Consider the following 22,725-nt stretch of genomic DNA (forward strand, 5'->3'; position numbering starts at 1 on the left):
GGGGACTAAGAGTGTTCACGACTCTCCCTCTCTCTCTTATTGTTTGTAAATAAGTACTCCACATTATCCATAATCAATCTAATCGCATGCATAGATCTAAATTCCACTCTTGCAAAATAAATACCAAAATAATTACATCCTGGGCAGAATCAAATAGAAAATATATAATAAGCCCGCTCTATTCAGGGCAGGCCTGACAGAAACATTGGAAAATATAATAAAATCCAAAGTAAGTGTGTCACATTTGAGTCATCCCTTTGAAGCAGAGTTTACAAGTACTCCGCCTAGCTGATGGTATCCGCCCACCTTATTTAGATGTGTACTGGCTGAACCACTGTCCACCTCGACAAACTGTTTCCTGCCATGTAATCGGTGCACCTTGTCAATGCGGCAGACTCCTCTGTTGACTAACAGTACTCCATCGCCATCAGGTCAGCGGGTGTGCGCCAAGCCTATTTAGGGTTCCCCGTTGTGCTGGTGTTGTCTTAGCAGACGTTTGCTGATGGAGTGAGTCCCTAGGGAGTGGAGACTTGTAAATACTACTTATTAATGTGTCAGTACACATATATGTTGTATTTGCCTAAAAATTATATGTAGGTAATCTGTCATGCCCCTTTTTTACATATTACACTGCACATAAACAAGACACAAACACTATTAAATGCACACACACAAGCACCAGAAGCACAACACCCACAAACACCACAACTACATAGTTTTTCTCATAAGTGTCAATAAAGGTGTGTTCATTTTACCCTAATAAGTTGCAAAATAAACACTAATGCTTTACACATAATTAAAAAATTGCATATAAGAGCAATGTAAAAACACATGAGGCAAAAGCAATTGTCAACACATGATTCACAGTAAGACAAGTGTAAAAGAAGCTTTCCTAAAATCCCGATGACAACAAAGTTGTATGCATTGTAGTCAAGTAGACGCAGCAAAGGAATGACCTGGCCTGTAGTGTGTTTATCTAGGTACCTGAATCGATATTCCTATTCTTTGCCCTTGTCCGGTTATAAATCAATAATATCCCTACAACGGCATAGAAACCCTTTTAATAATTTAGTCATAGCGCATGCTGTCACATTAGGCAAGCCTATTCCTCCAGCCCCCTAGAAAGCACACCGAGTTCTTAAACAAATCCAAGCCTCCAGCAACCTGGGAAATCCCCGCTGCTTTGTTTTGATTTCGTCCAAGAACTCCTGTAAATCACTGTAAGAACGACCAGTTCTTAGTGACACTTTATTGACGTCTTATGTCCAGCCTTACGTCAAACCCGGCACCTTTCAGGTATAAATATACCAACGTTGCCTTAAGCAAACACACGGTGGTAATCCTGGAGCAGAGCAGCTATCTACTTCCGAAGAGCCCAGCTGATGCGAGAGCCCACGGACGCTGCCCCTCCCCTCTGACGCGCTGAGAAAGACGCTGTCTTTTCTCCTGCCGAGAAATCCAGCCTCCGGCGTTTCCAGCCTACCCTTGCGGGTTACTGGGATACCGAGTCCTGAGAGAGAGATACCAGCCCTCCTGCCTTCTAATACCCAGGTACTGAACTGACTAAACCCTTACAGAGAATTCTTGAGTCAGATTCTTGGCAAAACAAACTTAACTTAAACTGCTACTTACTTACTCCTTCCCACGTATTAGGCTTAGGTCAGTTACACCGGGGTAGGCGTAGTTAGAAGCACCAGTTGAGTACGATTAGTCAATGTATATATGTATGTATCTATTTTATCCATTTTAAAGTATCATATGGCTAAGAAACCATATCAATGCTTTTACAGTATTATTTCATAATCCTGCTTTTACTATATGCACTTTACTTAACTATAAGTATTGCAATTGTAGCAATTCATTTCTCTTGTATGAGGAAAGAGACTGCTCAATAAATAACACCTTTTATTGAAAACGCCCGTCTCTCTTTTTCTCTGCAATCTGGTGAAACTAAGTATGCACCTTTGACTGAGTGAAATAGCTGTCTTTTGTTTTCACACAACTCTAGAGATATACTCTTATTCAGGGAGAGCAAAGTTGTCATGTTTTATGGTTGTCAGAAACTAAATCCCTTCTTGTCTATCCAGGGAGGTTAAACTCCTCCTCGCTTATTCGAGAAAGTTTCTAGTGAACTCTGAGCTAGCTGGCAAAAAACTTAAGTCTAATATAGTCAGTAGAGACCTAGTTAACCTCAGTCCTACGTCTACACTACTGAAGATATTATTCCAATGCGCAGAGCCTTTTGGGACTATAGGAACTACACTACATGGCGCCCAACGTTTGGTAAGGCGATACATCTAACGCAAGACGTTAGAGTAACTCAGTCGTGCTTTTTCACACAGACCCTTTCTCCCGTAAATACTCCAAAGACGTCTGGAGTGGGTCAAAGTTAAAATCCGCCGGAACTTAGTAGGAAGAGATTTCTATGTATAGTTTTTGGTTTATTCAACGTTGAAGGATACATTGTTCCAAAATATTGTGCACCTAATCTTTGTTTCCTTGAAAACTTGATCTGCAAACAAAAAAACCTTCCTGTCAGTAAAATGTCAGATGGTGAAGGAGATAGGGAGACAGCTAGAATAGCAGCTCGTCTCCTAGAGGAAAACAATAGTCTCCTGCAGTCCGACCCAGATGCAATACTCATCCCGGTCAATATAAGAAAAACTATAACACTTAAACTTATAGAAAATGGACTAACATCGAGAGGTGGTACAGTGATATTCGTAATTGAGGCACATGAATATCGGCAGACAGAGGTATTCTATTCATGGATAAACTTTCCAGCAGCAAACGCTGTCACACATGAGTTCCACTATTACAAAGTAGAGGAACCTCCGGAAGAGTACACCCCTTTCGAGGAGGTGGAAATCCCATTAAAATACCAAGAGCACCTGCTCTGGTTTAAAGGCGCCATAAAACATAATAATCACATCACCAGGCTCGTTCCACTAGGTAGACCAGGAGCAACGTGGCCGGTTCTAGCCAGCTACACACCACATCCCGACATCGAAAAAACGTCAATACCAGAACTTTTAGTGCAGTTACAACAACTGATTAAAATACATAGACAATTAGTCCAATATGTAATGCGGACTTCAACAGTCCAACCAGCTATTAACATTCCACAGCTGACCCCTCATCAGGGGAACACAAACAAAATTACACCACAGAACATACAGTCATGTCTGGGTAAAGTACCCGCAAAACGGGAACAAATTCCATTCTGGTTAGCACAAAAAATCACTCAAATAGAGGCAGTATTTCCGGATACTACCCCTACTGAGAAACACAGAATTCTGACTATCTGCCTTCCAATGGGGATCGCACCACATGTGGAGGACTGTGACACTTGGGGCACAGTCTTTGCTTCCATTTACACAAAAACACATGGTGTTCCGTCCATGGCGGTAATACCGGATGTGCTAAGACAGATTCAAAATGAATACGGTCCAGAACCTGCTTTAACTCTGGGTATGAAATTACTGAAAGACTTCAAGCAGGTCTCAGCTTTATTATTATCTAACATAAAAGGAGAAGCAGCATCTGTGGCGATCCGCCAAAAATTGAAAGAAACAGATATAGCAGAACAACCATTTGAACTTGCCAGAATCATAGAAAAATCCTATGAAGAGCTAGGAAGAGATAGTTTGGGTGGGAAACCAGTAAAACCCCAACTAACTGAAAATCCTGAAAAGATATTTATTAAAAATAATCTAAACACTCCAAAAAAGAGCTGGGATGGAAATAAACAATCCACTCCCAAAGAAAAAAGATTCCAGTCCAGAGGAAGGTCTCCTCGGCGGAGAGAAAGATCTCCGGACCAAGGACACAAGTCTCCCCAGAGGGAGCCCTCTGAGAAAAGATACAACCTTAGAAATAGGGATAATTTGAAGAAACCTGATAGATATCAAGATATTGATACACGTCCCTCTCGATCTTTTCAGACTTCCTCGCAGAAATCGGAAAGAAGAGGACGGTCAGAACACAGGGAAGAGCACGTCAAGTCCAAAGACAAAGAACCTGCTCATCAAAGTAAAAAACTACAATTTCCAAAAAAGAAGGTAGCCAGTATTAAAATAATCAAGCATGCCGAAGATCCTGAGGACACAGCTGAAAAACGGAGAGTGGGCTCAGACAATGCTAGACAGCGCAGCAGAAGTGAGCATAGCTCGCAAGATCCTGATGAATCATCTGGAGACAGTGGACACGAATGAATACATTCAGGTGGAAACTGCAGACACCAGAGTTAGCAAACCTCATAAAATATACGAGATAACATTACGTATAGAGGGAGATAAGACTAGGAAAATAAGGGGTCTATTTTGGGATAACCTCTCAAAAGGCTATGACATCCTTTTAGCTGAAAAAGACTGGCCACCAGAGTTTGTCAGGGAGTGCCCTCATGGCGAAGAAATGATTATGCCTGCCTTCTCAAATCATATTCCAATACATAAAAAGTATACACTTGCAAGAAAGTGGGCAGTAGCCCAAGCTCCTGCATTATATAAAAAACATGTTGGATGGGATGAGGACTCTCCTCCTCACAAAATCCAGTTAAAATGTCAACCAACTGCACAGAGGCAGTACCCAATTAAGCAAGAAGCTAAAAAACAGGTTAGGGAGATCTTAGATCAACTTGAATACCAGGGGGTGATTGAAACATGCACCTCTCAAATGAACAATCCTTTGTTTCCTGTCTCCAAGCCAGACGATTCATATCGTCTAGTTTTGGACTACAGACACCTTAACTCATGTTGCAAAACTTTTGCAGTACAAAACTCACAAAACTCACATAGTGCAGCACTAATGAATAACATCGTGCGCAAAAAATACAAAACAACATTAGACATCTCTAATGGATTCTTTTGTCAAAATATAGCACCTGAAAGCAGGTATTTGACCGCTTTCTCAATAATGGGCTCGCAGTAAAAACTCTGTCGACTCCCACAGGGGTTCAAGAACAGCCCAAGATTATTCTCAGCAAGAGTAACAGAGTTACTACAACTGTATGATGATGAGGCATTATCTTTAAAAAGTCACGAATTGCCCATCTAACTGTCCTGTTTTTAGGATATGAATTATCAAGTGAAGGCAAAAGCCTGGCAGACAATTTCTTAGAGAAATGTGCTGTAATCCAAGCACCAAGAACGCTGAAAAACTTACAATCAATTCTAGGTTTCCTGAATTTCGGAAGAACTTACTTTCTAAATTATGCAGAGAGGGTTAAACCACTCTATGAACTAATAAAACCAGATTTTAAAACAATCAATTGGACTCAAAAACACACAGAAATGTTGAGATCATTGCAAACAGACATGTTAGCTAAAACAAAATTGGAAACACCCGATAGCACACGCAACCTTGTAATCCGAGTCATCCCAGGAAGATGCAGATTCACGTACCTAACCTCTAATGAGGGAGAAAAGGTACCAATAGCATACAAATCACATTTGTACACAGAAGCTGAAAAAACATTCAGTATTAAGGAAAACATTGTTCATGCGGTTCAAACAGCTGTAGCAAAAGAAAGAGACCAAGCTGACGGCAGACAGATTACTGTTAGAACAGCAGAATCAGCCTTTGAGGCATTAACAAGCCCATGTAATTTACCTACTGTGGCATTACTGTGGCATTAAATCCAAAATGGATACAATGGGAAAATTCTCTTGCTACAGACAAAGTGAAATACTATTTTGACCCGGAAATGAAAAAATTAAAAAATCTAGAATATGAAAGAGAATATCCTCTGCCAATCGACATTCTGCCCATACAACAGTACCCCTGTGTAATATATACAGACGGACATGCACAACCCTCAGTTTGGGGAAAACAAGCCTATAACGCCACATGCGAGATTGTTAAATACGTGTGGCGCGGAGGTAAATTGAGACCTCTGGTAACAAAATCACACTCTGTAGAAAATAATTCAGATAAACAAACTGAAGTAATAGCGTTAAAAATGGCGCTAGATAATGCCGATCGCAAATTCCCGACACTAATAGTGTGCGATTCATATTACTGCGTCAAATCATACAATAACTACTTGCAGAACTGGGTTCAAAACGGTTACAAAGAGGACACAGGTGCCACAATAAAGCAAAAATCGCTTTGGGAACCAGTAGTTCTTTTACAGAAAGAACTACCAAAGACTCACGTGATACATTCATTGAGTCATGAACGTGATGGCGTTCACGTTTCAGGGAATTCATTGGCTGAGACAGCCACAGCGGAAGCAACTAAGCCGGCTTCCGTAGCTACAAAAAAGCGTTCAGGAAAATACGTAGACGGGGAAACGATGCTGGCGGTAAAAACGTCATCAAAAGGCGACTGTGCAGCACTACCCGTCAACTATCCACTCAATTATACATACGTAATCGATGCAAACTCTGTTCCTTTTGCTCAAATCCCTGGAGTGGGGGATAGGGTAATTCCAAACACGAACAGGAGAAACTTATTAATAGCAGACCGACATATGGGTGAGGGGCTAAGACACCTTAAGATTAAGGAATCTCTGAAAGAATTACAATCAATATGCTGGTGGCCGGGAATGAGCCTGCAAAACTACAAATTTGCATTTTACTGTCAAAACTGCAACAGAGACCGCAGTGGCGAAATGCCCGGAGTACTACCAATGCCCTTCTTTTAGATATCAAAAGAATATCGATACAAAAACCCAGAAAAAATGTGTCCCATTAATATTATTAAAGAGGCTAGTTCCACTTAAAATGTAGACCCCAGCTCTCGGCTGACGTCTGAACTGTTATAAAAGATTTGCGGGTCTATAGCGGCATAGACACAATTGGCATGCTACATTCTGACCAGGGTCCTGCTTTTAGCTCTCGAGCTTATAAGGAGGCCATGACCAGCATGGGCATTGCATTGCGGGAATCTTATCACTTCCTTCCTGAGGGAAATGGGATTGTGGAAAGAAAAAACCGAGACATAAAGCAATCTATAATGGCAAAGGTATTAGGTTCGGGGGTTGGGTGGGTCAAACATTTAATAAGTGTCCAACGTAGTCTTAACAATCTGCCAAGAAATTCTCTAAAAGGTTTCAGTCCGTACGAACTATTGTTCGGGACTAGAATGCATATCCAGGATCTCGATAGTCAGACTTCAGTGGTAGAAGGAAAATGCTTTGATATCAAAGATCGTTTGGCTATTTTACAGGACTTAAATGAAACAAGAAAAGACCTGAGCAACATAAAGTTGAAACAACAGCCAACAGCCACTGAAGAGAAACCACCTGTCCCAGCAAGGCCTGTCTGGATTCCAAAGATTGGGGATCTGGTCAGAGAGAAAATTGCGGTGAAGAAGGAATTTGGGCCTTCTTACAGAAAAGCAGTACCTGTCTTAGCTGTCAACAGAACAAGATCAGTTGTACTACCGCCCCTTGCTGGTAAAAAGGAGAACTGAGTTGTATCCATCGACCTGGTTAAACTACAATCATCTGGCCAATAATAAGTAGTAGGCCCAGTGGACTCCCAAGAAATAGCAGAACACCAAAGTTTGCTACAAATCAAGACGTTCAAACTGAGAAACTAATCACATTTGATAAACCTACAGTGAATCAACAAGGACTATGCAACAAAGCCATGGAACTTATGCCTCTTGAAACCCAAATTGCAACAATTCGTCAAGAAACACCTGTCTACAACGATGTAGCCACAGACTATGCTAATAAAACAAAGAAAAATCCAGAAGCAATTCCAATAATTGACAGAACTGCATCAGGCTACTTCATCAATTTCGATGACTTTTCTGAGGATCCGAGCGAACCTGAGGAACAGCCAACAACAACAAAAACTTTTAAAGACAAAATTAAAGAACTCTTTCATCAACTACAAGAAACCTATCTGATTTCCCTATGGATTGAATTTTGGGTGGTGCTAGGTGTACTTTTCCTCCTGCTTTGGCTCATCATGGTGCTATGCTTGGGACACTTCCTTGAGGGAAAATATATTACAATGGACACAGCAAGCCAGAAAATCAACCTGGTCCTAAAGCCACACAAGTCTTCACACATCGAGAAAAGAGAACTTTCTTCAGTAAACTTCACAGCCAAGCCAATACCCGGGGGGGTAGCATGGGACAAAACAGATTACGATATATATGGCCCGGTCGAGCTCTTGAAGTATCCTCATCAATTTAAGGTTTCATTAAGTGACTTTGTAAAACCGAGTACATTCTCTGATGAATGGGACTTTGAAAGTATTAATGATATGATGTCAGACTTAGTTATGTCAGCAAAATTTACAGAACATGATTATTTACCAGGTTCATCGAATTATGATCAGATGTACTGCTACAACCATTATGGTAACCATTATTTGCATAAATCTGCTCAACCTAGAAATGTTTTAAATTATAATCAATGGGAACATTGTGCAACTCCACCAAAAGGTAGTTCAAAAACATTTTATGAGAAATTCCCATACTTCTCAGGGTTTGACACAAGTGAAGCAGAAACGTTTTATTTCAAATTGTTAAATAGGACAGGAATGAAAACCATGCTGACAAATACAAAATTAATCTATTCAGAAACATTTTTTGAAAAAATGAATACATTTGGTTTTGATTTTTGGAAAAATAACATTGAAACAAAAACGATCTGGGGTACCAGAGATTGGCAAGTCCAAGGTATAGAATCATTATTCAGAGCCTGCATGATCCCAGAACAAATTATATTTTTGAATGACACAATTCAACAAACATCCTGTCTTGGCCTAGCCAAAATTAAAGACTTAAACAAACCGTCTATTCCAAAGCCAACACCTGACAGTAATAGCACTACAGATGCTGAGATAGACGTATCCCATATTTTAAACCAAAACAGAACACATCCTGATTGGAAAAAATGGTTGATCTGGCCCACAGACACAAATAACTGTCAAGATAGATTCCTGAACAAAATACAGGGGTTCAAATTGACCAGGCCAGATCCTAGATACTCCCAGCTACAACATCCAGGGATAGTAACAACATACAGTGTAGGAAAACTCTGCCTTGAATGGCTACATACATCCACACTGGCAGAAATTAAGCAACACTTAACTTTACTTAAAGAAGGTGCTGACTTGCGTGATTTCATTATGGGACCACGCAAACAGCGTCAAAAAACGTTTCATAGCGGCCTCTATATATGCAGCTTATAACGAAGCTTGGAAAGAAACTCAAATTGAAACAGCAGAGAAAATACGGGAAATTGACCATATTCATTTGGAAAAATCACTTTCTGTTGTGGACAATGGGTTAATGACTCTGTCTTCCAGAATATATTCACTGGACAGTATTGTATCATCTGCAATCGATATAATAGAGCAGGACATGCTAATGTTACAACATGGTCAGTCCCAATTGCGTTCTATTGTACAGCTTGGCTGGACGTTACAAAATCTGCGTTCAGACTACGTGCCTTGGCGTTTAATCAACACAACGTCACTATTCTCTATCTTTAACCTTACTGATATACAAATCAGCTTGGCACAAAAAGGAGCAGAATATACAATTCTGAGCATTGAAAAACTTGAGAGATTACCATTGACAATGTCAGAACGACCTGTCATCGAATGGATAATACACGGAATCATAACTATTCCGATAACAACTTTCCAATTTCGATACTGCCAAAAGTATATACAGGCAGGCCAGTATGAAAGGTTGGGTAAAGGATACATTAAGTCATCATGGAAATTACCTTACACACACACGTTATAGTGAAAAAGGACAGAATGTATTTCTTAGTGGTAATAATTGTGAAAAATCACTAAGTGGTACACTTCTGTGTCAGGGTATAAATCTACATGGGTCCTGTGAGGGGACTTCAAATAACCTTTCATGTCACCAGCTTGGCACACCTGCAACTCGAATAGAGCCATTCTTTAGACGGCTTTCGAACGGGAGCTACATTCTAATAGTGGACCACAGATGTTGTGGCTTGGTGCCAGGAAAAGCTTATCTAGTAACCGTTTCGTCCATGGTCACTTGCTGTATGCAAGTATTGTATCCAAACGACACTCCAGACAGGGAGGGAAACATTTGGCCCAGTTTGAATATCTCTTCTATTCGAATTGATACTTTAAGCAGAATGAAGTCTGTTCTTCTACAGACGCCAGTGCACTTGACGTCATCAAAAGAAACGTATGATCTCCAAGTTGCAAGGACAACGGCAGAGATACATAACCTTTTATCAACAAATTGCCCCCTACACTTCGCAGAAATACTAAACGAAATCTTAAACATTTCTGATACGAATGGTATCGCGAGTGTATTTAAGACAATTTTTTCAGGACTGTTGACACCTTTCAAAGCAGTCCTGGGCATCTTTCCTAATTTTGTCCATTCACTCTTTGGTGGCCTTCCACTCCTGTTGGGACTCGTAGCAGGCATTTTATTTTTAATACTCCTGCTTCGTTATGGCAAGCCATGTCACAGACAAGACTCCAGCAACAATGGAAGAAACGATCCTAGCTATACGCTATCGGGACCGCATAACTAAAGTCCTTGGATTAGCCCGGCTAAGAGATCTGAATATGACCTGGTTTCTTTCATTCAGACCCATCTGGCAGAACTGTATCTTACCTGTGTTAAGATGTATGCTGTGTGGAGAAGAATGCGTGTTAGACGTCTGTCTCACACTACAATCAGAAGTACCTTTGGATACAGATACTTTGCTAAGTCCAGTAAAGGCTCATGCATCGTGTTGTCCCCAGCGGTTACCCATCCTGATGATGGCATTCGTTGAGACTTTACCACTGCGATTAAAGCATAGTGAAGTGCAAGATGAGAGCAGAATCAACCAGGTACGACCTTCTGTGAGCACTGCTGATCCTGTAATCGATGATAGCAATCATTCTCACGACTGCACAGTTGCGGCATTTTCCAACTTGGTCGAACTTTCACCTGAAGCGGTAAACTGCTTTTTTGAAAGTCTGTCTGAAATGATGTTCTCCCCTGAACAAAAAGAATAAACTTTTAAGCAAACGAGCACTCAGCGTTCCCTGAACTCTGAATTTGGCCTTCAGCTTTGAAAAACAAAAGCTTCTGAAAATATTTGGAACTGTTTTGACTTCTTCCCTTGAAAAACGAAATTATTTTTCCAAAATATTTACTTTTTTTGGCACTCATCCTCTGCTTAAAGTAGAACTATTCTTAGAGAACAGACTTTCTATTTTTAGGAACTCTAGAGACACTATATTACCTCAGCCTCTAGCATATTTACAAATAACTGTATTTATATGTGACGGAATGGTCTCGCACTTTTTTTTCTGTATTAAGAGCCATTTCATGTGTAATTTTCGCATATCATTCATGCTGATATACATATGCATCCTTTTTAATGAATGATTACACTGCTTGAAAGCGTACAGTACCTTTACTCATTTTTCGTGTATTTCGCATATGCCATTTCAGATGCAAAATAATGTATTTTGGGGTGGATCGGTATACACATGCTCCGTTAGATATGTTTACTATTGCTTAGTTTAGTAATTATGGACATGAATTCGTGGAGTGGGTGTAGTGTGTTTATCTAGGAACCTGAATCGATATTCCTATTCTTTGCCCTTGTCCGGTTATAAATCAATAATATCGCTACAACGGCATAGAAACCCTTTTAATAATTCAGTCATAGCGCATGCTGTCACATTAGGCAAGCCTATTCCTCCAGCCCCCTAGAAAGCACACCGAGTTCTTAAACAAATCCAAGCCTCCAGCAACCTGGGAAATCCCCGCTGCTTTGTTTTGATTTCGTCCGAGATCTCCTGTAAAGCACTGTAAGAACGACCAGTTCTTAGTGACATCTTTATTGACGTCTTATGTCCAGCCTTACGTCAAACCCGGCACCTTTCAGGTATAAATATACCAACGTTGCCTTAAGCAAACACACAGTGGTAATCCTGGAGCAGAGCAGCAATCTACTTCCGAAGAGCCCAGCTGATGCGAGAGCCCACGGACGCAGCCCCTCCCCTCTGACGCGCTGAGAAAGACGCTGTCTTTTCTCCTGCCGAGAAATCCAGCCTCCGGCGTTTCCAGCCTACCCTTGCGGGTGACTGGGATACCGAGTCCTGAGAGAGAGATACCAGCCCTCCTGCCTTCTAATACCCAGGTACTGAACTGTCTAAACCCTTACAGAGAATTCTTGAGTCAGATTCTTGGCAAAACAAACTTAACTTAAACTGCTACTTACTTACTCCTTCCCACGTATTAGGCGTAGGTCAGGTACACCGGGGTAGGCGTAGTTAGAAGCACCAGTTGAGTACGATTAGTCAATGTATATATGTATGTATCTATTTTATCCATTTTAAAGTATCATATGGCTAAGAAACCATATCAATGCTTTTACAGTATTATTTCATAATCCTGCTTTTACTGTATGCACTTTACTTAACTATAAGTATTGCAATTGTAGCAATTCATTTCTATTGTATGAGGAAAGAGACTGCTCAATAAATAACACATTTTATTGAAAACGCCCGTCTCTCTTTTTCTCTGCAACCTGGTGAAACTAAGTACGCACCTTTGACTGAGTGAAATAGCTGTCTTTTGTTTTCACACGACTCTAGAGATATACTCTTATTCAGGGAGAGCAAAGTTGTCATGTTTTATGGTTGTCAGAAACTAAATCCCTTCTTGTCTATCCAGGGAGGTTAAACTCCTCCTCGCTTATTCGAGAAAGTTTCCAGTGAACTCTGAGCTAGCTGGCAAAAAACTTAAGTCTAATATAGTCAGTAGAGACCTAGTTAACCTCAGTCCTACGTCTACACTACTGAAGATATTATTCCAATGCGCAGAGCCTATTGGGACTATAGGAACTACACTACAGGCCAATGGGGTTCACAAAGGAGACGAAAGTGGGAAACAGAAAAAAAGGTAAATGTCGACCTCATTTCCTACGATTCCACCAACTACAAGTAGGAGGTATCCCTGCCACAGGTTTCCTCGACAGAAAGGCACCTCGTGGTTAGCCCAGCGGTAATCTTGGTTGGACTCCCTCCGACAGCTGCTTTTTCTATGATGCCATGAGTTGGGAAGAAAAATGTTGTTGGAGACAGTAGCGCTTTGACAATCTTTTGTCCATAGATCGACCAACATCTATACAAATCGGGCCGACCGCCAAGTAGGCGAGCGTTGAAACCATTGAAAAAGTGATGGCAGAACCAGATCCACCAAGATCTAAATCAGGGCCTTAGACTCAACTTCCACAAGAGCTTCTTGCTGTGCAACATTGCTCACATCTTCATCATAATTCGCGGGCCCAGCCACTGACCCAATGTGTACAAAAGACTGAAAGGATTCTGCCAGTGGGTTCAGCAATCCAATCACTCCTCTCTGAAAAGAGATTTACATCTCACAGTACAATAAATAAATGTAGGATTGTGGAAGAAAGAGGCATGAGGTTGAAGCAAACCTAGGAGCCTTCATATTTTTGTTTGCTCAGATATTGAGCAGCTACAGTGACAAGCTCTTAAACAACATTCCACCCCACGTCATAAAATAACAGTTTAAATCCCTTGCAATAGCCCATGTTGTCTTACATTTACCATGCAAGTAATAATAAGATAAAATAGATTTAAACCGCAATATGAATGTAGCTCGTTTAGTAGAGGGAACATTGAAAGTCAGGTATTAAACAGGCAGTATTTTCGTTTATTTACTACTTTTAGTCACAAAGCTCCAAGTCTGGCTGCATAAAAGACACATTCAATTCTGATTAGTTATTTTGGTTTAAGAAATTGTCAGTCAGTCAGAAGCTCTTTATTTGGTTAAAATCCATAAAAGAATACAATACAGGTCTTTTAAACACGTTCTGTAATAAAAAAAAGTATACAAGTCTCCGTACAATAATATCTCCAGATGATAGAGTCTTCATATAAAAACAATTCACCAATAATCCATATGCGAAGTATGCAAAAAAACAACAGCCACTAGCAGCCTCAGTTGGTCATATTTACAGTTTGTGTGGTAGCTGAATCTCTCAATACGGTGTGAACCCTCCCATAAGTTAGCTGAATTGGTGTCAAAGTGCAGAGAATTAAGATATAAGAGGCCAGACAAATTGCTAAATGCAGCATAATAACTGTAGTATCCTGTTTATGTATTTTCCCTGTTAATTTATACCCAGCTGCTCATCCAGTGTGAATGTGCTGCTTGGAATGTTGGTGTGATGACATGAATGGAGTGTTTGGGTGCTTGTGAGGTGAGGTGTGACAGTTAGAGTATGGGCTGAGCATCAGACTAGCTGCTCCTGGTGGGGCTGCTTTATATGAACATAACATCCTGTAACTAAGACTGAATAAATCAACTGAAACTACATCTCGGCTAATGGACTTCCGGCCACATGCATCATCCCGGCCGTTTGCGAATTCCAAATTGCGAAAAATAGCGAATCGCAATTTGGAATTCGCAAAACGGGATGCATGACTTCTTTCTAATAATATTAGCGATTCGGTAAAATTTGCATTTTTTACCGATTCGCTAATATTATGCGAATTGTAATTTGCTAATTCGTATTTCCCATTGATTCCTATGGGCCAAAAGGCCCATAGGAATCAATGGGAATTGCGAATTTGCAAATTAGGATTCGCATAATGTTGATGCATTCCATGGGTGCAGGGGGGGGTCCAAAGGACCCCCCCTGCACCCCTGAAATGTATTTTTAAGTGTATGTTTCACACACACATGTCCTAAGGACATGTGTGTCTGTAACATGCAAGTTAAAAAAATTCATTTTTTTGTTTTTTTAAAAATTTTCGCAAATTAACACGAGGGTCAACCTCGTGTTAATTTGCACTTCCAATTTCCATTTTCGCAATTTTAAAAAAAATGATGCATTCCATTTAAGGAATCGCACAAATGCGATTCCTTAAATGCATTCGCATTTTTTAGAAATGCTAAAAAATGCGAATTGTGCAAACAAGTTTGATGCATCCCACACATGGTTTTTGCATTCGCAAACGGCCGATTTTACCGATTCGCACCGTTTGCGAATGCAAAAACAAATGATGCATGTGCCCATTAATTACTACAATGTCCCCTACCTACCGAAGCAAAAAAGTTATAGTAAAAACTATTTATAACAAACTACTATTACGGGCCCACCTGATTTCGCAGCCTTGCAGCAGCTGCAATTAATCTATAAACTGTCGGACAAACCACATCTGATTGAAGCAATTGTAGATAGAATAAGGCTAGTCTACATGATCTAATATTAAAGTTTCTGAGTAGGGTGGTTAAAATGCGTTTCCTTGGAGCCAAGACTGTATGAGATTTAATCAATCAATCTTGCTAGGATTAGTTGCAGAGCCAGGTCTTGAGTCCCTTTCTGAACTCCTAGAGAGAGGAGGGTGTTTGGAGGTGAAGGAGAAGGTTGTTCTAGGACTTGGAGGTGAGGTGGGAGAAGAATCGCTCTCAACTGTAACTTTGGCAGTGACGGGGCGTGTGCGCGAGGGAGGCGGAGCATAGGTGTCTGGAGGGTTGGTGGAAGTTCAGGTGCTGGTTGATGTATGCTGGTCCTTGATCATGGTGGGCCTTGTAAATGTGTGTCAGCAACTTGAATTGGCATCTTTTCTTGATGGGGAGCCAGTGGAGGTTTCTGAGGTGGGGGCTAATGTGTGTCCATTTGGAGACTGGGATTCTGAGTCTCAGGGGTAAGGCAGAAGATCTTTGTTGGAGTAGGCCTTTGATGGATAAGATACCAGTAAGTGTGCTGTATTAAGAAGGAATCTTACAAGATGATACTTCTGGTTACTTGTGTGTTAGGCAAATATTGCTCCATATGAGTGGTCGTAATTAGTAGATGTAAAATCAAATAAATATATCACTGAAGTAAGCAAAGAGGATCTGAATTAAGTTTATTCCAGAGAATAAAAGGTCACATCCATTAAGCAGCTGGAGTCAGGTGCAACTGACTCTTACCAAGCTCCCAATGTTCCATTACCATGGAGCTACTCAAAAGGTAACTGTGTGATGCATGACAGAAACAGGAAACTGTAATAGGACAACATAAGTAAAATACATAAGCACAATGTGACAGTAGACTATAGGCCACCACCGTTCTCTTGCCACACTCAGCTGCTGCTCTTTTCCTTGCCAGAAGAGCCAATAGGTCGGTTTCACCAGATGCTCCGACAGGCGAATTAAGATTCTGTGGGTGATCAAAAAGTTCAAGGTGGCAGTACAATCGGGCCTTCATATAAGACAGCCACTTATGTGGTAGGCTTTGTCTAAAGACTTACAATCAGCAGTCACCACCTGATTAAGTGATGCCACAGGTATTGACCAAACTGACAGCCACAACAAGGTCAGTGCGTTTTTTAAAGAATCCACTAAATGTTGTAGGCTGTATTCATCATGGCACACGGATGCGGGTACACTCCTAGAGAGTCATAGCAATCTGTGCAGAATACTATTTTCGACAATCTACAACTCTGCAGAGTCACAGAGCCGCCAAATGCTTGCAGAGTATGAGGCGACTGAGATACATCTAGCCTTGTAGATTTTAGCTATCACCTCCTAATGTGATGTGCCGAGTTTGCCTGCAAACTTAAAAATGTGGGCCTTAATAAACAATTCTGATGGGTCTTTTTGTTTTAGTAAATACAACACAACAATTAGAGGTCACAAAAAGACCTCTGGTCAAGTTGCCATCAGACAGATTGTGATCCACTTTATTACGAAATGGCAATCAAGACTATGCACAAGTAAAAAGATAAAACCTTGAAAAAAAAACTCTTATTTCAAACTTGGAGAAAATCATCGTTCAAATCACTGCACTAAGATCTTATAAACCTTATGGTTATACCTGAAGAGCAGGGCTCGCCTATGGAGCAAACATGTGCGCCTTTTATCCGGAGGCAGAAATGCACACTCTGCTATATTCATTGGAAACCTTCTAATAGGGATAGCGTCCACCTGAAATAAAATAATACCAGGAGTGCTATAGCTCCTTATGACTCTGGCCTCCATAATTCATTACAACTTGGAATTGTATTTCGTGAAACCCGTTTTCGTGCTCATTTACGGTATGTAATAGCAGTTTCTTTTGAGGCGAAGGCGCGTGAATGTCAGTCATTTGTCAGGAGCGCCATTTTGTAAGACGCATCAGGCTCTGACACAGTAAACAAGTGCGCTGTAGCAAGTTTATTACGTGGCCGGGCTGTGATTCGTAAAATGACGAATAGGCACGACGACTCGTATTCATTCCTGCCACACAGCAATCCATTGTGTCGTCTGCCCCTCTTACTGAACTCTATGGATAACAAAAGTCTTATATGGAGGGTAGGTACCTTATAATTAAAAAACACGAATAAAGCCGCCCAATTAAAATAGATAATGTGAAGAAGGGTGCTTTGTGTGCAGCATCAATGGCAGGATGTTATTAAGGTTATTTAATAATGTTGGTTTTTAGATTCTACTTTACAAGTAGCGGCCTTAAACACTTCATCCTGTCAGGGGTCTTATTTTAATGGCTAAGGATCAGTAATTTAATTAGCACCTCAAAATTCCGTATTCACTGTAGGTGGCAAAATGAGAAAAGGTCATTCATTCTCAGAGGTGCGAAACAGCTTTTTCATGAAAACGTGATTTTCAATACCATATTCTCCCTTTGATGTACAGAAATAAACATATAAGAAGCCAGCTATAATTATTTTAATAACAGCTCTACTTTCCCAAACACCAAAAATAATTAAATCTGAAAAATTTTCAATGATACAAGGACCGAGTTCACATCAAATAACAATACCATGTTTCTTCGCCTCCATTTGACATATTCCTCACTCTGCCATGCACACCTTATTTATTTAATACATTTTTACTTGCTTTTGTAAAGCACTGACTGACATCCTTTCAAGGCTTTGGCGCACTTTCAGAGATAGAAAGAGGGGACCTGATTCACAAAGAGCCCTCGCACTCCTGTTGGAGATCCCGCAGTCATGGGGGAAAACCCACAGAATCTCTACATTGCAAATTCCCATTGCATAGATTTTGCCCCGAGTGTGGCGACTACCCCACAACTGGGGGCCTCCACCACCAGTGCAGAGGCCCTGTGTGAATCAGGCCAAGAGAATACAGATTTTTCAAGGCTGAACCAATATTCTGTGTCTTGGATTAGCTAGTCAATTTGATGAAGCTCACTCTGTATGACATATGAGAGATTGTGGTAGAGTAACATTCTTGCTTATGAGATGTTTGAATTACTCATGATAATCTCCATTACTCTGTCTTTGTTTTTTTCCTTGTAGCATTCTTTGCCTCGCATGTAAGTCATCATACGAAGAAGAACGGAGAAAGGATTATTGCTTTTGTTAGAAATGAGGGTCTCTACTTGGCAGAGGTAGGTACCTTTGTCAAAGTACGAACCCTTGCTTCTAGTCAGGGTAAGGGGGCTAAACACTCTATATAAGCCCTGTTCACCCCCTTTGTAGCTGGGCATGAGCAGACAGGCTTATCCCAACGGCAATGTGTAAAGTATTTGTACTCAAAACACACAGTAATACAGTGATAACACCACAAATGGACACCACAACCAGTTTCGAAATATAAAGTATCTTTATCTAAACTCAATAAGATCAAAACAATAAAAATCCAACATACATGTAATAAGAATATGACTTTTCAAAGGTTTCAAGCAACTCGGTCCATAGAAAACTATACATGTGTGATTCTACACAAAGTACCGGTAGATGCTTCAAAATTCACAATGCCAAACAGTCGCAGAGAAGGGAAACATCGAGAAACAAAGAGATGCGTCAGTTCCTGAGTGCTTGGGGAGGCGGTGCGATAGATCTGCTGCATGCAGGAGAAGTGATGTGTCAAATCCAGACTGTAGGGGGAAGTGATGTGTCGACCCCAAGAAGGTTCTGGTTCGTGGGTGATCCGTCGGGAAAACTTGCAGCACAGGTGAGATGCAAGGAAATCTGGGATGCGTTGGCGATCGATGCGATACTGTCGGTTCCTTCAGCGGCGATCATGCGATACTTCACGTCTTGCAGCCGCAACAGGTGTTGCGTCATCTCTGCAGAAGCACAACGGTGCATGAAGATTCTTCTCGCACAGCGGTGCTGCATCGGGAAAACAGCCGCAAGAAGGGAGATGTGTCGATTTTCTCAGTTCTTCAGGTTTCTTCCAGCTTCCAACAGCAGGAACAACCTCCAGAGGCCCAGAACTGGAATAGTCAGCCCCAGACCGGACAGAACTCTCAGCATCAGAGCTCAGGGGATCTGGGGGTGAAGTCTTTGTGTCCCTAAGACTACAGATCAGGAGCCAGCACATACCAGACCCTTGGAGATTCTTCTACAAGCAGGTTCACAGCAAAAGTCCAGTCTTTGTCCTTTCCTTGGCAGAAGCAGCAACTGCAGGCCAACTCTGCACAGCACACAGCAAAGGGGCAGTACTCTCCCTCACAGCTATCCAGCTCTTCTCCATGGCAAAGGTTCCTCTTGAGTCCAGATGTGATCTAAAGTTTTGGGGTTTAAGGTATACTACTTATACCCCATTGTGTCTTTGTTCTCTTTGCCCAAGGGTCTCTGAGCCCAGTCCAAACCAGTTCTGTCCACACTGGTGCAGTATGACCACAGGGGTGGAGACAGCATTGTGCAAGGGAAACAGGCCCTATTCAGGTGCAAGGAAAACTCCTCCTACTACTCTAAATGCAGCCAAGACCCAATTAGCTCAGCTCTAGTCATCCAAGAAGGGACAGGCACAACTCAACCCCTCCCCTGTGGATGTCTACAGTGAATGCACATCCCCAGCCCATGTCACTACAAAAGAGACAGTCAACCCACAAACAGTCAGAGGCACACAGAATGGTTGAACTAGAAAATGCCTACTATCTAAAACTGGCATTTTCAAACACACAATTTAAAAACCATCTTTAGTAAAAGATGTGTTATTAAATTCTGAATTCAGAGAACCTAATCTGAATTTCTCCATCTTTTCCCAATTGGAAGTTATACTTGTACAATGTTACAAAGTATCTCCCATTCTATCCTATGGGACAGATAGCCTTTCAATAGTGAAAAATCAAATTGGCAGTATTTCACTATCAGGACATGTCACACACACCAGTACATGCCCTACTTTTCTCATACACTGCACCCTGCCCAGGTGGGAACCTGGGCCTACCATACGGGTGCCTTACATGTAAGAAAAAGGAAGGTTAGGGCCTAGCAAGTGGGTGCTCTTGGCTGGTCAACAAGGCAGTTTAAAACTGCGCACAGACACTGTAGTGGCAGGTATGAGATACCTTTTCAGGCTACTCATGTGGGTGGCACAACCATTGCTGCAGGCCCACTATTAGCATTTGATTAACAGGCCCTGGCACGCTCAGTGCACTTTACTAAGGGCGTACCAGTAAAACAAATATGTCAATTAGGGAGACCAATTGTAAAAACAATTTACACAGGGGGCACTTGCGCTTTGACACTGATCAGCAGTGGCAAAGTGCCACAAGTATCTAAGCCAGCTAAAACGAAATCCAGCACAGCATCAAAAATACAGAAGAAGGAAGCAAAATGTCAGGGGAAACCACGCCAAAGACGCCAAATCTAACAGCTAGGATTACATGTGGCAACCTCCATTGCTCTTTCTCTGTTTGTACCTCGTAGCAATGGTGAGGTTTGGAATAGTTTGAGGAAGAAAGGCCATGCACTTACCTGCATGCCTGCATGTAGTTTTTTTTTTGGGTGACTGACCACCTTGTGGCACATTGACAGCAAATTTTTGTAGCAAACCATCAGCACAGGAAGTGAAATCAGTGGATCTCCAATCATCCACGTGCACAATAAGTTACATCACTGAATTTCCCCTCATCCATCTTGTCAGGAAGTGACATTACTGGTTTTCCTGTCTGAACCATATCTAAAAGTAGAAGCAAAGCAATAGGACTTCATTTCCCATCAGCACAAGAAGTGACATCACTGCCACTCCCATCATCCGTATGCACAGGAAATGACATCACTGAATTTCCCCTCATCCACCTGGACAGGAAGTGACATTACTGGTTTTCCTGTCTAAACCGTCTTTAAAAGAAGACGCCAAGCAATAGGACTTCATTTCTCATCACCCATCAGCACAGGAAGTAACATCACTGCATCTCCCAGCATCCACCTGCACAGGAAGTGACATCACTGAATTTCCCATCATCCATTTGGACAGGAAGTGACATTACTGGTTCCCCCAACACCATAATTAAAAGAAGAAGCCAAGCTAGAGCACTTCTGTTCCCATCACCCATCAGCACAGGAAATTACATCAGGGTGCCCTGCACTCCTCACCCTCACACGACCTACTTAATGGCAGCATCAATACGGCCAGCGGATTCATGCAGTGGACGAGCCAAGCCCGTCGGGGCATGTCCATGTTTGGCCATGTCCAGCACAAGGAAACCCGGTCTGATCACCACCCAGTGATACCCCACAGCACTCTGTAGGTTGATAGACACTATACCCCCAACTGCTGCCATGCCGCACCATACACCACAGTAGGAGCTTTCACCTGCAGCCACCCACCCACACCCTCCGTGCAAATACTAACAATGCCCTCATCACCTCTTACCACCACACATGCCACAGAATCACCCACAAAGACTATACCTCTTCCCTACACCTCACGTCACAGGAAACCCACACGTCCAAACACACTCACATGCATGCTTCTCAAGCAAACACACAACCGAAATATGGGACCTATTTAGCAGTGGAAGCCGACATCTTCTTCATCACAGAGACCTGACTCAAGCCTTAATCGCCTTCCAACATTGCCACGCCAATGCCAGCGGGCTACGAGACCGCCCCGCCTGACAGGACTTACTATCATCCACAAGGAATCCGTCAAGTTCAAAAAATCTACAGGGAATTACCCCGTTCATGGGACACCTGCACTTCAAGCTGACAATTTCCGAAAACGTCACCCTGAACGGAACCCTCGCCTACCAGCCACCCAGACCATGAGTCACCTTTATCAACCTCTTCACCGACTTCATTACTCCGCTCACCAAAGACTAAACCCCCCGCTGCTTCACAGAACTCGTCAAAAGTTTGAGCAACATTAGACTCACCATGCTTACCTCAGAACCAACACACACCGCAGGACACACACTGAACCCCATCTTCATCACAAGTGACAGCATCAAATACAACTCCGCCCACCACTGCCATGGGCTTACCACTCCATCATCTGCTTACAAATCAACACACCTCAAGTCAACACCCCTAGCAGTTTCAGCAGACCAAGCTGCTGCTGGGACAAAATCACAGAAGCAGACAGGCTCGGCTCCCTCAGCACGGATCAAACTATCCTCACAGATAACCTTGACAAGGACATCAACAACCTCAACAACTGGATCAAGAACTGCGTGAACTCTCTTACACCCATCAAACCCAACAAGCATCGTAGATCAAACAAGAAGGCCAGATGGAACACAGAAGACCTATGAAATACCAAAAACACTGTACACAGCTAGAATGGAAATGGAGAGCTAGCCACAACACCACCCACAGAACTATCTACAAGGCTGCACTGAGACACCATCACCGGCAAAGTAAGAGACACTAAGAAAAAAACACTTGTGGACTGCATCAAAGGAAGCTTCAACAGCTTCAAGGAGATCTTCTCGATCATTAAGGTTTCATGTCTCCTTAGCCACTGCCAAAAACATTGCTGCCTATTAACAACACTGTGACAACATATCCAACTTCTTCCAAAGCAAAACACCAAACATTTATA

This window comes from Lissotriton helveticus, chromosome 4_1, assembly GCF_964261635.1.
Source record: "Lissotriton helveticus chromosome 4_1, aLisHel1.1, whole genome shotgun sequence".
In the NCBI taxonomy this organism is placed as follows: Eukaryota; Metazoa; Chordata; class Amphibia; order Caudata; family Salamandridae; genus Lissotriton; species Lissotriton helveticus.